Source organism: Lycorma delicatula, chromosome 2 (genome assembly GCF_047948215.1).
Source record: "Lycorma delicatula isolate Av1 chromosome 2, ASM4794821v1, whole genome shotgun sequence".
NCBI classification, from domain to species: Eukaryota; Metazoa; Arthropoda; class Insecta; order Hemiptera; family Fulgoridae; genus Lycorma; species Lycorma delicatula.
Window position 1 is genome coordinate 20,676,872 of NC_134456.1, and position 16,760 is coordinate 20,693,631.

A 16,760-nucleotide genomic window follows, 5' to 3' on the forward strand; every position below is an offset into this window, starting at 1 on the left:
TGTTATCATTGCGAGAGAAAATACATAAAAACTGTCATATTCTTCGTAGGATATGCCTTTACAGGAGTTGTTTATTATATTAAATATGATAAAGTGGGATTTTATAAAATTTCTTTTGGATCAAAAACAATATTTCGTAAACGTATTTTTCAACAGTGAAATATATAAATATTTAAAATATATTATTATTTTTTACGTAAGTCTACTTAGGTGATGTTTGATCTAATGAATATTTTTTTATATAATATATTTTCATTAATACGGTACCTTAAAAAAAATTAAATAGATACAGTTTAAAATATATACGCTAAAATAAAATCAAATAAAAACTAAGGCCATAAGATGGGTAAATATTTAAAAAAATTATCTTACTAAAATGTTTTTTGAGTTATTCTTTTTGGTAAAATAAATTTATTTACAATTCAATTATACGATAATCACACAATTTAAATAAATATTATTAGTACATATTACTGGTTATAAGATATTTTTAATTTAAAGTCGAACAACCAGTTACGTTATTATCGACTGAAATTATGAGTAACAAAATTCCTTATTAGGTGACTTATTAAAAAATAAATAAAATATCAAAATTTTTACTAAATCTGTGCAATATTTATAAAGAAAGTTGACAATACAGTTAGTCCTACAACTGTGGGTTATTTCTGATGCACGGCTTACACACACAACTTAATTTAAAATATTTATCATTTTATTTAAATGTAATATTTTTTCGTTTATTTAATTTAATGATTCTAACTAAAGCGCGCGAGCATACCGCATTTAATTCGTGTGGCTGTGGAGGTACTAGCGGCGACGCTTGGTAATAACTAAACTAATACAATTTTACAACTTACATAGAACAAATTTCGCTTGTGCGGTTGGTAGATAGCGGTAAGGCTTAATGCTCCAGGTACCGAGTTAACCGGGCGATCGAGATCGAGACCTAGCCAGACCTAGTTAATTTTTTACATTTTAAATATTATTCAATATTTTAATTCTACCACTCACCTGTGACGTCACAAAATAGCAACTACTTAAAAAAAAAAAAAAAACATTTTTTGGGGTGGGAGTTCGATTTTACAAACTTTTTTTGTAAATATCGTTATTTTTTAATTGTTAACAAATGTGCCTAAGAAACATATGAACTTAATTAGGTGAAATCTCGAGATACTGAGGATGATCTTGCTCTACAGCCCCTTCGACCTTTTAAGTTAAAAATTTAATGACATCAATGTCCCATACGTAGAAGTAATCTGAACAAGTTTGGTCAAAATCGGTCCTGTAGTTCTGAAGATATAAGGTGAATTAGAGGCCAACACCGAACACATATACATACGAACCATTACATCCGGAAAATTTTCATTCAGTTTTTTGAGTTCCTTATGTAACAAAACGTCATGATCTGATGAAAATAACATATACCCAAATTGGGCCGATTATAATACTTTCTTTTCTAGAGTTAGCTATAGCTCTGCTATATCGTTACCTAGACGGGAAAGTAAAATCTGTACAAGAAGTAGATACAGAAACATAAAATAAATTTGCCAAGTACGGCATACATTTTATGAGTGTGACAGATGAGTCGGATGTAAAGAGAGAGTAGGCCTTTAATGGATAACGCCCGAAAATACTGTAAGCTATATGATACAAGGGGTGGTAGAATGGAGTGCTATATGGCTTATATGGTTTGGCCACGGAAATTCTTCAGAGGTAAGAAATAGAGTTTCGTAACCGGAGCAGAGAACAGCAAGTATAAAAACAAGGAAGAGAAAGACCGAGACCCGGTTACTAGGTGGTATCTGGGAACGGCACAGCCGGACTTGGTTTATCTACCTAGTGGCTTGAGGCTGGCAAGAGGCAAGCCCGAGTCCCGGTACTGTGGCGGGGCCCGGGAACGGCATAGCCGGGCCCGGTAACCCCGCCTCAGTGATTTGAGGAGGGTGAATGAGGTGAATAAAAGACTCACGGATTCGATCAAGGGGAGAAGGAGAAGAAAAAGTACGGCATACAAGAAACAGATAAATCAATGAGTGGGGAACAATCGAACGAAAAATTATTTTACTATTGTGATAGGTCACAAATCAAAGAAAAAAATTTCAATTTCAAACCATGATATACTAGTATGTTGCTGAACCGAAATAGATTATCATCTTATGAAAAAAAAATTTAACAAATTATTAAGCACTTTTTTTGCGCGAATACTTTTGTTTCAGAGCCTTCCACTGGATTGTAAGGAAGATGTCCTGGTCTTTCCCTTCTTTTATATTCCAAAGAAAGAAATCCTAAGGCAAGAAATAGATTGAATTATCTCTGAATTAACTTGCTGTGGCCCGACACCAAAGGACAACAGACTAGATCTTCACGGACTTCCATGGCCATAATCTAGCTAGCCTACTACTATATAATTAACAACTCATTTTCCCAAGGTATTATCAACCGACTTTTCATAAAATCACGTTTAATCAGAATCGCTGACATAGTACAGGATGAGTAGTACAGTTATTTTCTCAGTTATTACGTTTTGACGTACGTATATTGGAAACTAGGACTAAGTTTCACTGGATCGTTTAACCGTTTGTGTAAAAACGACTATATTTTAACGATGATCTGTATCTACTGTTGTCAAAAGAAAAAAATACAAAGTTTTCTTACAGGATTTTTAAAAAAGCTTTTTTTTTGGTAATAGCTGAATTTAATTATTTCGAATAGAATGGTAAAAGACCCAACTAGTCATCTTTTTAATAACAATGTTAGTTATACAATTCAATGTTTCATTCCACTTGAAACGTCCTTAAAAACATTATTTTTTTAATGAATACAACACAACTGTTTAATTCGTTCGATAAAAAAACATTAAAAAATGTAGTTTATCGATGCTCATTGTCAAAATTCTAGGTAGGGTGAAACAAGCTACTGTGTTTCAAAGGGAAAGAGACAGAAATAAGATAAAAAGTAGAAAAAGTGAAGGGCAAGAAAGGGAGTAAAAGGGAGAAAGAGTTAACTATGACACTTCCTAAAGCTCGATTCGACCTGTAAGACATTGTGTTCTGTTAATCTGAAAGTTTTTTTTCTCTCTCTAATTGTGTTATACTCGGACTCTATCACACATCCCGCCCATACGATATCCCTTTCTGGTTTGCTATCGGTCCTTGGCAAAGACTGTCGTCTACTATTTTCTTTTTAGCATTTGATAAGTCCAGTTAACTTCTTTTTATTCCTACCTTTACTTCGTTTCTATCATTAATCTTAAACCGATCTTGTTGGAGAATTTATTGGTATAACTATTGTTACTTTTACAACATAGAAATAGTCCCTGAATAAATGTTAATTGTAGACATTAACGTCACACATTTAATGAACTGGGTGTGTTAAATGAAAACACACCCAGGTTGTTTTCATTGTCCAAGCTAGACAATTCTATTCTTTGTTTATTATATGATAATTAAATAAAAATCCACTGTTAATGGCAATGGCTTCTTGCATTCAATTAGTTGCTTTTCTACAGAATATTACTGTAATAGTATAATTTTTAAAATGAAATGCATTTTAGTACATTGTATTAAAACAAATACGCCTTAATAACATTTCTGAAGCTAAGATAATCAGTGCAAAAATTAATTACTATTTGACCGAATTTTAACATTATTTTTATTATGTCTTATTTATAGATATATTTTTTTAGTATTATTATATGAAAAAAAAACTAAAAAATTAAGACGTAGGAGTGTATATATACGAGGTGCGACAATAAAGTAATGATACTGATTTTTCTGTGCAAGATGTGGCAACGCTGCAGCTTGCGTAGGCACACACCATCTTTGACCTTGGTCTATAAGCTACTTCTAGTCCAAGCGGCACATTGATGCAACTGCTCAGTCGTGAGTTGTGCTGTAATAATTGAACACGTGTTTGTATCTCTCGTCACAGAAATGAAACCGCAAAATATTGCGCAACGGTATGCCATTTCTTTTTGCGTTAAATTGGGTGAAAACGCGACGACAACTTATGGTAAGCTTCATAGGCTTTTGGAGAGGAGGTTATGTCGAGCTCAAGTTTTTCGGTGGCATAAAATTTTTAGTGAAGGCAGAACGAATGTTGAGGATGAAGACCGCAGTGGACAACCATCAACCTCACGGACAGATGTCAACTTGACCAGGGTGCGTGAAATCGTACGATCTGATCGAAGATTATCCGTGAAAATGATTACAGAAGAACTCAACATCAATCGAGAAACGGTGCGTCTAATATTAATTGAAGATCTTGGTATGAGAAAGATTTGTGCGAAAATGGTCCCCAAAAATCTCACACAACAGCAGCGAGAAACACGGAAAAATATGGCAGCCGATCTGTTAGAGCAAACGGAAATCAATCCAGATTTGTTGAGCCGTGTTATCACTGGTGATGAAGGTTGGTTTTTTCAATACGATCCAGAGACAAAACGCCAAAGTTCGCAATGGTGCTCAAAGGGATCACCCTGACCAAAAAAAGCTCGCATGTCAAAGTCAAAAGTGAAATGCATGCTTGTGTGCTTCTTCGATTCCAAGGGAATTGTTCATAAAGAGTGGGTGCCTCCTGGACAAACAGTTAACCAATATTTCTACAAAGAAATTTTAGAAAGACTTCGTAAACGAGTTCTTCGTGTCCTTGCCAACATTGCTGATAATTGGATTCTGCTTCACGATAATGCGCCATCTCATACTGCTCTGTCAGTACAGCAATTTTTAACCTCAAAACAAATTTCAGTACTACCACAGCCACCTTATTCACCAGATATCGCTCCGTGCGACTTTTTTCTATTTCCAAGAGTCAAAATGGCGGTCAAGGGACACCATTTTCAAACAACACAAGATGTCCAAAAAGCTATGACGAGGGACACAAATACGTGTTCCTTACAGCACAACTCACGACTGAGCAGTTGCATCAATGTGCCGCTTGGACTAGAAGTAGCTTATAGGCCAAGATCAAAGATGGTGTGCTACGCAAGCTGCAGCAGGGTTGCCACATCTTGCAAAGAAAAATCAGTCTCATTACTTTATTGTCGCACCTCGTATATATATATATATATATATATATATATATATATAATATTTATTTATAAATATATATGTATATTTTACTTTTATATTTATTTTTTAACAAAAAATACTAACGTAATTTTTATTATTGTTTTACCAAACATTTGTCATAGGAATATTTTTTCCTACATGTTTCAGCGTATCAGCTTATCAGCTACATCAAGGAATGAAAATTTGTTTAGGCCTAAACATAGACCGGATAACACGGCAATTTTGCGTGCTTCTTGTAAATACATATTTTAATGTTATGTGTTTTTGTGTGTAAGACTGTCGAAACGTAATGTGGATAATTTTCATTCCCTGATGATGCTGATACAATGATGCAGCGAAACATTCAGGAAATAAAATTTCTATGTGAAATGTATGGTAAGACGATAATAAAAATTATATATTTTTAGTAGAAACTAAAAAAAATATATATACACATCATAAAAAAAAGCTGATCAAAAAATTGATATATATATATATTTTAATGTACCGTATTTTCTCGTGTAATTCATGCACTTTTTTGACCAATATTTTTATTTAAAAGTAGGTGCGTGATGTACGCCAGGAAATGATTTTACATAGGTTTATAATGAAACTAAAATATGACATCAATGAGAAAATGATATTTACTGAACCTTACAGTGGTCAATTTTGCATCATTGCTTTCTTCCTCAGAACTATAGTCATCCTCTGATTCAGTTTCTTCATCCACGTTTTCCAAAATCTGCCACAAAACATCATCCTCATTGCCGACCGCGAATTTGAAATTCCAGTCTTCAAAAAACTCGTAAGAATTACCCGTTGATCCATCATGTCCTATGCCTTCACTATCTAGGAGCACATCTATTCAATCGACCGACGCCTTATCGATCAAGGTGATATCAAACAGTGTCCCCCTTCAGCCATCCATTGTGCATACAACTTTCTCACGTTGTTTTTAAATAGCTCATTGACAGAAACATCTAAAAGTTGCATTACTGATGTAAGACCGCCGAGGATAACGGTCAAATCTGTCTTTTATCAGGCCAGATCTGTCCTTCAAACATCGTTCTACAAACATAGCAGCGAGACTGAAAATTCGTTCTCCAGATCTTAAAAATAGATCTGGTTAAAATTTTATTTAAAGAATATATTGTATAAAAATTCAGGTGCATAAATTACGCGAGTAAGTACAGTAATACCGTGTATGATTGAGGTAGGAACTTAGGGCAGTTCAACAACATTGGCTTATAAAAATACGCCAATGTTTTTGAGCAGTGTGTCAAGTTTTCAGAAAGTGTTTTAAATTTTGTAGGCTTTATTTAATGTTTTGTCCTGTAAATTTTCTTAGAATCCTAAAAAAGGGAGTATTTAATGAAGTCAGTAAAGTAAACCTAATGAAGTTCGTATTATTTTCACAGCGTATATAAAAACGTCTTATCATTATAGAATAAGGAAGAATCATAGTTGCCTGTTCAGAAACGTTATGATCAAATTTTCCTTATGTTAATACTAAAATAATTTAAAAATTAGATTATTAAAATTATTATTTTCTCTGTCAGTGTTTATTTATTAATTACAGCGTAGTAATAAAAATATACTTAATAACGTTTTTTTTCATTTTTCATTTTCAAACATTCGTTTAACGAATGTAAAACTATTCTATTTTTGTAATGGAATTAATTTTGAGAATTTGTTACAAAAAAAAGGTTTTAAAAAAATGTTTTGTTATTCTAAAGCAGCAAAAAGACTATAAAAGCGCACGATATCTAAACACAACATCTATATTATTTTAAAACCGGAAAAATAAATAAAATTTTTACATTAAAAAAAGAGAGAGGGCAAAGCTAGTAACCATTAGTAGTACTTATATTGAAAAAAGAAAAACATTTTGAAAAAAACGAAAATAAATCGATAAATAAATGTGAATTTGTGTTATATAGATAAATCTGTGTTAATACTCGTACATAAAGGATTGTTTAGGGGAATAAAAGGCAAGCCTCCGTGGAGCGAGTGGTAGCGTCTCTGCCTTTCATCCGGAGGTTCCCGGGTTTGAATCCCTGTCAGGCGTGGCATTTTCACACATGCTACAAATAATTCATCTCATTCTCTGAAGCACTTCCTAACGGTGGTCCCGGAGGTTAAAAAAACAAAAAAACAAAGAGGAAATAAAAGAGATGATATAAAAAATGTTTCGTTCAGTTATAACTAAACTTTTAAAATAGCTAATTTTTGTTCACAGAGATAATGTTATTTTACGTATCATTAATTTTTTTTAAAGTGTTAATCATTCATTATATGGATCATGAATTTTTGTATACATCTTCAACAAAAATTATAGTTTCATATAATTGCTTGCTCACCTTGTTTCAACTAACCATTTCAATAACAAATTATTTTCAGAGTGGCTATCACTTCTGAATTTTATGATATGAATTATAGTGTTTTACTGATAGTGGACAAGTAAATATATTCTACTTATTTAAAATGTACTAGTACAAACTTAAGTTGACTAATTACTAAATGATGATATTTTTTGAGATAAAGTCAAGATCAGTGGCGGCTCGCGTATAGACACTGTTGAACTGCAGTTCTCCCTATTTTCACTTGATCTAATCGATAACATTTAATATAATAATTTCTTTTTTTCTTTAATTCTTTCTTTATACTTGTAAAATATATAATCCTTAACCTTAACGTCAGTAACCATCCACCGGTTTATGATAAAGATACAAATATCTCGTATGGAACTGTGCGCTTCACAGTTCCAACGGCGTTGTGTTTGGCTGTTGTGCGCATACGCACATAGGAAGCTGCGAGGGAGAGAAGAACACTGTCGCTCCCGCAGTGCCGACCCTGGGGTGCTGGTGGAAGGTAGTTTTTTTTTTACTCCGCATGTGTATGGAACGTTCCTGTTCGTTCCCTTTTCTAGTTTAGTCAGTGGAAGGGATATGAAAGCGGTTTAGTTGCTTTTTCAGTAGTGATCAGAAGATGGTGGAAAGCAAGTGCTCTTTGATTGCTAATTCTGTCCAAAAACACGCTGAAAGGGTGAAAGAGAAGGTAATTAGTAAAAACTAATTACGTATTTGATTCTGTGTAGATAGAAATTTAAAGTAAGCATCATTGGGCTATAGTGTTTTTAAGCGGACATTTAATTAAATTATTATGTAATACTAAAAAATATTATCTGTATTGACATTTTATTATTTATTCGGTTAAACCGAATACGGTTTTTAAGCAAGATGTGCTTAAAAACCGTGTACTATATTGTTGAATGTGATAAAGTGTAGAATTAGATTATTATCCTGCTCCCAGCTATTTTATTTTATTCATTTTTTTCGGTTCTTTTATTTTACAGAAAACTTTAAGCATAGCCTTGAAAAGACCAAAAACCAAATTTTCTGGAGTAGTACCCCACTAATTTCAGCTACAAGCCGCCACTGGTCAGTATTATTTTACTTAGGCTACTGATTTTTTAGTTAGCTGCTGAACCCGACACATTGAATTCCTCTTAGCAGAATTTTAATTCTGTTTTTTTTCGGTTCAATATATGCCAGATTCATTCTAACTTTCACTACTTGTCTCTCATTTGGCTCACTTACTTGTCTTGCTTGTCTCACTTACTTGGCTTTAAATGCTCTTTGCACGTTTTCTATATGGTAATTGTTTTACAATCGAAACGGCCAATTTAGTTTAAATTAGTAAAGTTTTATAGAAGGTTTTTTGAGCGTAAATCTATTTTCCAGTTATATTCGATTAAATGATAAAACAAAGATTTTTAATACTTTTTAATAAATGTCAATATTCGGAAAAAACACTTAAATTTTATTAATATTGATTACAGTACGGAATACTTTAACCGCGCAATATCGTCTAAGATACACATTAAACTAAAGTGTTATGCGAAGAAACTTATAAGTTTGTTGATTGATGGGTATTTTTAGACGTTACGAAATAGAGCGGCATTAGTTAAATAAGAGTGTACTTGTGCTTCCCTTGTACTTCGAAATAAAATTATTCCGCTCATTTTACAAGCCTGCTGGATAATTTTAATCTCAGTAGAGTGGGTGTTTGTTTAAATTATATTATAATACGATTAGCTCATTCATATATTTAAATATTTTGCTTTGTAATAACTGAAATTGCTCTTGATTTTTATTATAAAATATGTACATTTTATAAATGTATATTTTATTACATTACGTTATTAAAATTTTAATAAACAATTGTACAACTGAAAAATTATTTACTCTTATGTACTTATCTCGTAATTATCTTTGATATAAAACACATCACGGAGTTAAAAAAAAAATATTAATGATGTTTGTTGATAAACAATTGATTCGTATTATCATTTGACTATACAGAGTGGCGCACACCCTAAGTAGATATATTTGAATTTTGGATTAATTATATATTTTTAAATTTAATATGATTACAACTTTACATAACAAATAGCGTTTGTGGAAAGTTCATTTACTCTATGAGATGTTCAATATGACCGAAGTTACGCCTAACAATCTCATCAAGGCGAGTGTGCACGTTTTTAATGACTCTGAGACACAAGTCCTCTTGAATCTCTTCACACAACTGAACTATCCGCGCACGCATTTAAATAAGATTTGCAGGTCTTCAAGGGAAAAGATTATTTTTTAAATATCCTCATATATAAAAAAGTATACAAGGCTATAAATCCGGGTTGAAAGGTGGCGAAAAAACCTCCATTGTAGCGGCTCGGATAACGATTTGAAATTACACGATTACGAAAACCTGAATTTAAAAAATCCAACATAACGTTAACGGTGTAAGGAGTTGTACATCTTGCATAAACTATTGAATATCTGTAGGCAACTCAGTCGCAAGCAATGCGAGTAGAAAATCATTCCTTAACATATCCAAATAGCGTTGAGAATTACTTGTATCATTGAGAAACACTGGTCCTATCAATCCGTGACTGAATAAAGCTGTCTAATCGGTAACTTTAGGCTCAGGTTGTTTTTCCGCACGATTTGTGGTACTACGGCTGTTCAAAAGCGGAAATTTTGTATGTTAATAGTCCCGTGAATATGAAAATAGGCCTTGTCTGAAAACCAAGTGTCGAAAACAACATCATCTTTCCCTTCCGACTACTGTGCAAATTTGAACCTTTTTTGATTGTTAGGTTTTGTTAACTTATGCCACCGTAGGGTAAGACACCCACCTTCTGATGATTCCGGTCGTCACCCCCCCTCGTTACCAGCCCTGATGGGCTCTAACGAAGGTCGTCTTTTTGACCCTCTAACTGATACGTATGCGGGACAGTCAATTTGTATGGAAACAGCTAGAGATCACTGGGTAAAATTCTTTGTACTGTGTGACGAGATATTCCCATTTCTCATGAAGCTCGTCGAGTAGACTTTTTCAGACTACATTGCGTGGTAACTCCAAGTGCTTGGATATTTTCCGTAGAACGAACTGAAGCTGCTTAGGTTGTTTTGTTTCTCTTCTTTTATGTTGCTTTCTTCTTCAAATTTACGGTATAAACAGAGAATGGTGTTTCTTGCTGGAGGCCATCGTGTGTTAAAATGAGCTCGAAATTGTCGCTGAGCACTGTAACACATTTTGATTCAGCATAAAAAAGCACAACTTAGTGCGCTGTGAATTAGACAAATGTCCGTGATCGGCCATAGCTCAACAATACTTATATTTTGCGAAATCAGAAGCGAATACAAAGATTAGATGACATCTAATCAAAGAAATAGGGATTATGCATGCACAATGTGAAACACCAGGTAAAAAAAGCATTTATTAATAATCGACTTTATAAATGCGTCAACTTACCGTTTGCCACTCTGCTTCCAATAAATTATTTAAAATTTAAAAAAATTTAAAATCAAAAATTATTAGTCAGGATATTTTTTTTGCGCTTACTTTCATATTTTAGGGTAAAAATTTCCTCTGTTTACTCTAAAATACAAACAAATTTTTTATACCGGATAACAAATTATTAAAAGGTTTTTTAATTAAATTAATTCCCATAATTTTTTGTATTATCGCCATTATTGACAGAAAAATAAACAAGTAATGAAAATAATAGACAGATTACTAGTACAGAATCATTCTTCACTTTTATCTGACCGAACAAATGAAGTTTTTGGGTCAACATTATTAAGTCAGCATTTTATATGAGTATTAGAATTTTGTACCCTATTTCGCATGGATGAACGTCGTAGAGCTTTGCAAATTGCACTGCATGTGAAATCTTTTTTTATTTTTTACGGAATAAATTTCATTTCCATTGCATCTACCTACATAATAATTCTAACTTTTCCTGACCTAAATTTTTAAAATTAACTTATGAAAAAACTAGTTTTTTTTATTACACTGTATTTCAAGTCATAGGCTATGACTTATTAAATGATTGTATCATATAATCTTATTTATGTTAAATTTTTATTTAATCTTATAGATAACCCTGTAGCATAGCTACACCTCTAGAAGGGAAAGTATTATAATCTGTCCAATTTGGAAATATGTAGTTTTCACCGGATCTTGTCGTTATGACAACTAAATGACCCAAAAAACCGCATGGAATGTTTCAATTTCACAGGTTTGCCAACAAAAATATTTTTTACACTTTATTAACTATTTATTTTATTTTATTTAGCAGATATTTCAAAGGTTGGTAGCACGTACAGCTGTTGTAATCATCTGATATATTTTGATGACACAAGTAAGCGGTAGAATTAAATAAATCAATTATATTTAAAGTATAAAATGTAACTCGGTCTGGTTGGGTCTTGAACTCGTTCGCCCGGTTGACTCGGTAACTGGTGCGTTACGCCTCGCGGCTACTCTAATCTGCCGTGTCGAATATTATCCGTCTAGGTATAGCACCTCGGTTAGGAGAAGTTATTCTTGTATATAAATCGATGGTTCAGTACACTAAGTAAATAGATATTGTTCACTTTGTATTTATATATGATCCTATAATGTCTGAATGAATTATTCAAAAGATTATGTGTCAGTATACATATATACTAAATTTGTCATCAAAAACATTGTTGAATAATATATATATATAATTACTGTATGTATGTGTTAACATAATGCAGTGTCAGAGGGAGTCGGGGCGTCCTTGCGATCCAAGGGGGACCACGGTGGGTGGCCTCTGGGTTGGGCTAAACTAGGAGGAACAGGCTGCTGCCAAGGCACCCTGAGGCAACCGAGTTACGTCTAACTGGCGGTATCAAGTTGCCTTGGGAGTGTTTAAAAAGAAAAGAAAAAAATGCAGTGTTAATTCTGACTAAACATTATAATAATTAGCAGTGATATTCTCTAAATGTCAGTTGGTGAATTAGACCAACCGAATTGTAACAACTTTATACTTTACATGAATAAGAAGAACGACAGTTGGTTCTATATTTATAATTAATGAGGAGGAAATGATACATGAGTCTGAACAGCCGACCGTATAAGCGAAATGTGTACTATGTTGTGACAAATATTTGTAACTAAGTTGTGAAAGTACGTAAGTTTACTTAGTACAGATCGTTGGCGCTACTCCCACAACACCCGCAAGAATTAAATATAGTATGCACGCACGCTTTAATTAGAATCATTGATTAAATAAACGAAAAAGTATTATATTTAAATAAAATGATAAATATTTTATTTTAAATTGTGTGTAAGCCGTACATCAGAAACAACCCACAGTTGTACGACTTTCCCGGAAAGCGGCTTTAGCCGCCTTCCGGGAAAGTCCTAAAACTGTGTTGTCAGCTTCTTTTTTTTTACTATGTCTATAAACACAATAACATAATATGAATATTGATTGATCATTAGAAATGATCAATCAATATTAAATCTATCAATATTAATATTTGCCTTGTCATTTGCTTTCTTCAGTTTCAATTTTCATAAAATTTAGTAAAATAATTTTCATCAAAATGATAATTTTTTTAATTTTTTTCATTAAACAATATTCATTTAAAAAATTTTTTTATCAATAAGAAATTCTGTCATTTATGTTTGTTTAGAAATTACACTTTTGTTAACAAAAAAATAAATTATGTAACAATTTTAAACAAAAGAAAACAAGCCACTAAAATATGTTATTCTAAATAATTATTTAAAAAATTTTCTTTTTCTGCGGAATGTGTTAATTTTGTTTTAGAAACTGGTCAGCTTAACATATTTACTGTATTGTGTCCAAATTAGTTTTATGGACTATCACCTATAATTTAAGTTATTTTAGTCTTTTTTTTTAATGTTTTTCGTCAGATACGTTGGGAAGTTTATATGAACAAAAAATGAGAGAAATTAAATTTCAATTATTTTTGTTATTACTAATAATTTGGTAAGGCTTATACCATCGTTAACAGTTCATATACATGTGAATATTAAATAAGTGACAGAAGTAAAGTACGAGTAGAAATAAAAATGCCACACAACAGTTAAGTAACTGCATCTAAAGGATTAATGGTATTTTCAGAAAAAAGATACGTATTATCGTGGAATTTTTTAGAAAATGTTTTGATGGTATTATAGAACTTGTTCTATAATTGTTATTTTATTTTTATAAAATATCGGTTTACAACAAATCCAATTAACGAACTTTTAAAAAAGAGTCATTAAAAAACAACCAAACATTCTCTGTTGTTAAGTTAAAAAACGATTTTGAAAAAACTATCTCAAATAGTGTTTTTAAAATAATTTAATTTATATTGAAGTTTCGTATTTATATTTGTGTAGATTTGGTATAGATCCTAGATATTGTAAAGAGATATATATTTCATCTTTCAATTAACAATTACAGCTCTCGTCCAAAATAGATTTCATGATGACTCGTTATAGAAAGAGTCTAATAGAAACATTTTTGGTTACTGTCTGAATTACTTGTCCCAGGATAAGCTGTTGCAATAGATTAATAACCAATCGAAGAGATAAGCGTCTTTATGGAGTTCCCATGATTTTTAAAATGAATAATCTCCAGAATCGTTATTTTTACTTATCTAAAACAAATTTAAAAACAACATAATAGATTTAAGAAAGTTGTTAATCTAATTCGTATTTGTATCAGCTCGGTAGCTGTGAAGTTAATCTCATTTATATAATTTTTGAAGTAGACACAAAATAATGTAATTTACAAAGTAATGTAATTAATAAGAAGAAAATTGATTATTATCTTCTTGATTTCAGTGTTTTAATAGCATTTTTTCCTTTTTCTAACTGGTTTTGATGTAAAAGAAAGTAGAAAAATTAAATGTAGTATAATTTACTACGTAAATAATTCTTGGTAATTATTATTTATTATTATTAATGTTGTTGTTAGTATTACTTATTATTATTTTCATATAGGTATGCCTAAACTATACTTAAAAATCGGAAATTTTGTATGATATAAAATAATTAAATATTATCTACAGAATAAGATAATAACGATGATTTTTTTTTGTCTTCAGTTATTTGACTGGTTTGATGCAGCTCTCCAAGATTTCCTATCTAGTACTAGTCGTTTCATTTCCGTATACCCCCTACACCCTACATCCCTAACAACTTGTTTTACATATTCCAAACGTTGCCTGTCTGCACAATGTTTTCCTTCTACCAGTCCCTCCAATATCAAAGCGACTATTCCAGAATGTCTTAATACGTGGCCTCTTAAGTCTGTCTCTTCTTTAACTATATTTTTCCAAATGCTTCTTCCTTCATCAGTTTGCCTTAACACCTCTTCATTTGTCACTTTATCTACTCATTTGATTTTTAACATTCTCCTGCAGCACCACATTTCAAAAGTTTCTAATCTTTTCTTCTCAGGTACTCCGATCGTTCAAGTTTCACTTCCATATAAAGCTACACTCCAGACATATACTCTCAAAAATCTTTTACTGACGGTTAAATTAATTTTTAATGTAAACAAATTATATTTCTGACTAAAGGCTCGTTTCGCCTGTGCTATTCGGCATTCTATATCTCTCCTGCTTCGTCAATCTTTAGTAATTCTTCTTACCAAATAACAAAATTCTTCTGCCTCTATAATCTTTTCTCTTCCTATTTTTACATTCAGTGGTCCTTCTTCGTTATTTCTACTATATTTCATTACTTTCGTTTTGTTCTTGTTTATTTTCATGCGGTAGTTCTTGTGTAGGACTTCATCCATGCCGTTCATTGTTAAATTGTTCTTTAACATCATTAACTGCTAGTTCTATGCAAAGATTAAAAAGTAACGGAGATAGGGAACATCCTTGTCGGACTCCCTTTCTTATTGCAGCTTCTTTTTTATGTTCTTCAATTATTACAGTTGCTGTTTGGTTCCTGTAAATGTTAGCAATCATTCTTCTATCTCTGTATTTGCACCCTAATTTTTTTAAAATGCTGAACATTTTATTCCAGTCTAAGTTATCGAACGCCTTTTCTAGATCTACAAATGCCAAGTACGTTGATTTGTTTTTCTTTAATCTTTATACTATTAATCTGAGCCCTAAAATTGCTTCCCTTGTCCCTATACTTTTCCTGAAACCAAATTGGTCTTCTCCTAACAGTTCTTTCACTCTCCTCTCAATTCTTCTGTACAGAATTCTAGTTAAGATTTTTGATGCATGGCTAGTTAAGTTAATTGTTCTGTATTCTTCACATTTATCTGATCCTGCTTTCTTTGATATCATGACTAAAACACTGTTTTTGAAGTCTGATGGAACGTCCCCTTCTTCGTAAATATTACACACCAGTTTATTTAATCTATCAATTGCTTACTCACCTGCACTGCACAGTAATTCTACAGGTATTCTGTTTACTCCAGGATCCTTTCTGTCATTCAAATCTTTTAATTCTCTCTTAAATTCAGATCTCAGTATTGTTTCTCCCCTGTCATCTTCTTCGACTTTATCTTCTTGCTCTATAACACCATTTTCTAATTCATTTTCTCCGTATAACTCTTCAATATATTCCAGCTACCTATCGACTTTGTCTTTCGTATTATAAATCGGTGTACCATCTTTGTTTGACACATTATTAGATTTTAATTTATGTACCACAAAATTTTCCATAACTTACTTTGCTATATGCTCCGTCTATTACACCAATGTTCATTTCTCTTTCCACTTCACAACACTTTTCTTTAATCCATTCTTCTCTTTCGCTAGTTTGCACTTCCTGTTTAGGGTATTTCTTAATTGTCGATAGTTCCTTTTACTTTCTTCATCACTAGCATTCTTATGTTTTCTACGTTCATCCATCAGCTGCAATATATCGTCTGAAATCCAAGGTTTTCTACCAGTTCCTTGTTCCGCCTAAGTTCGCTTCTGCTGATTTAAGAATTTTCTTTTTAACATTCTCCCATTCTTCTTCTACATTTTCTACCTTATCTTTTTTACTCAGACCTCTTGCGATGCCCTCCTCAAAAATCTCCTTTACCTCCTCTTCTTCAAGCTTCTCTAAATTCCACCGATTCATCTGACACCTTTTCTTTAGGTTTTTAAACCCCAACCTAGATTTCATAACGATACAATAATACATAAATAATTTGTGAAATAAATCACGTACAAAAACCACGATCGATAAACTATATAAATATAAAACCTATCTGGTCGTACGTTATTATCTTTATCATTTGTCTTTGCCTTTAATCCGAAGATTCCTCGCTCGAGTGCCGATCTGTAATTACATTTTTCACACATTATAAATATTTAACATCATTCATCCTAATAGCTGTAATTAGGTGTCAGCCAGTTGTTG

The 16,760-nt window shown here is 32.2% G+C and overlaps 1 protein-coding gene and 1 long non-coding RNA gene across 4 annotated transcripts in view; one reads left to right on the forward strand and one right to left on the reverse strand.

Moving 5' to 3' along the window:
• Nucleotides 1–16,760, forward strand: part of LOC142320538 (uncharacterized) — a 505,330-nt gene that overhangs the window by 118,664 nt on the left and 369,906 nt on the right. Inside the window, exon 2 of one of the 2 annotated variants that reach the window (XM_075358440.1) lies at nucleotides 8,404–8,488. The exons of the other annotated variant lie outside the window; for it this stretch is intronic. The gene's annotated coding sequence lies outside the window, so the exon portion shown is untranslated. The remainder of the gene's footprint in view (nucleotides 1–8,403; nucleotides 8,489–16,760) is intronic. 2 annotated transcript variants of the gene reach the window in all.
• LOC142320539 (uncharacterized) overlaps nucleotides 1–16,760 on the reverse strand; it is a 216,127-nt gene that overhangs the window by 74,174 nt on the left and 125,193 nt on the right. The window lies entirely within an intron of this gene.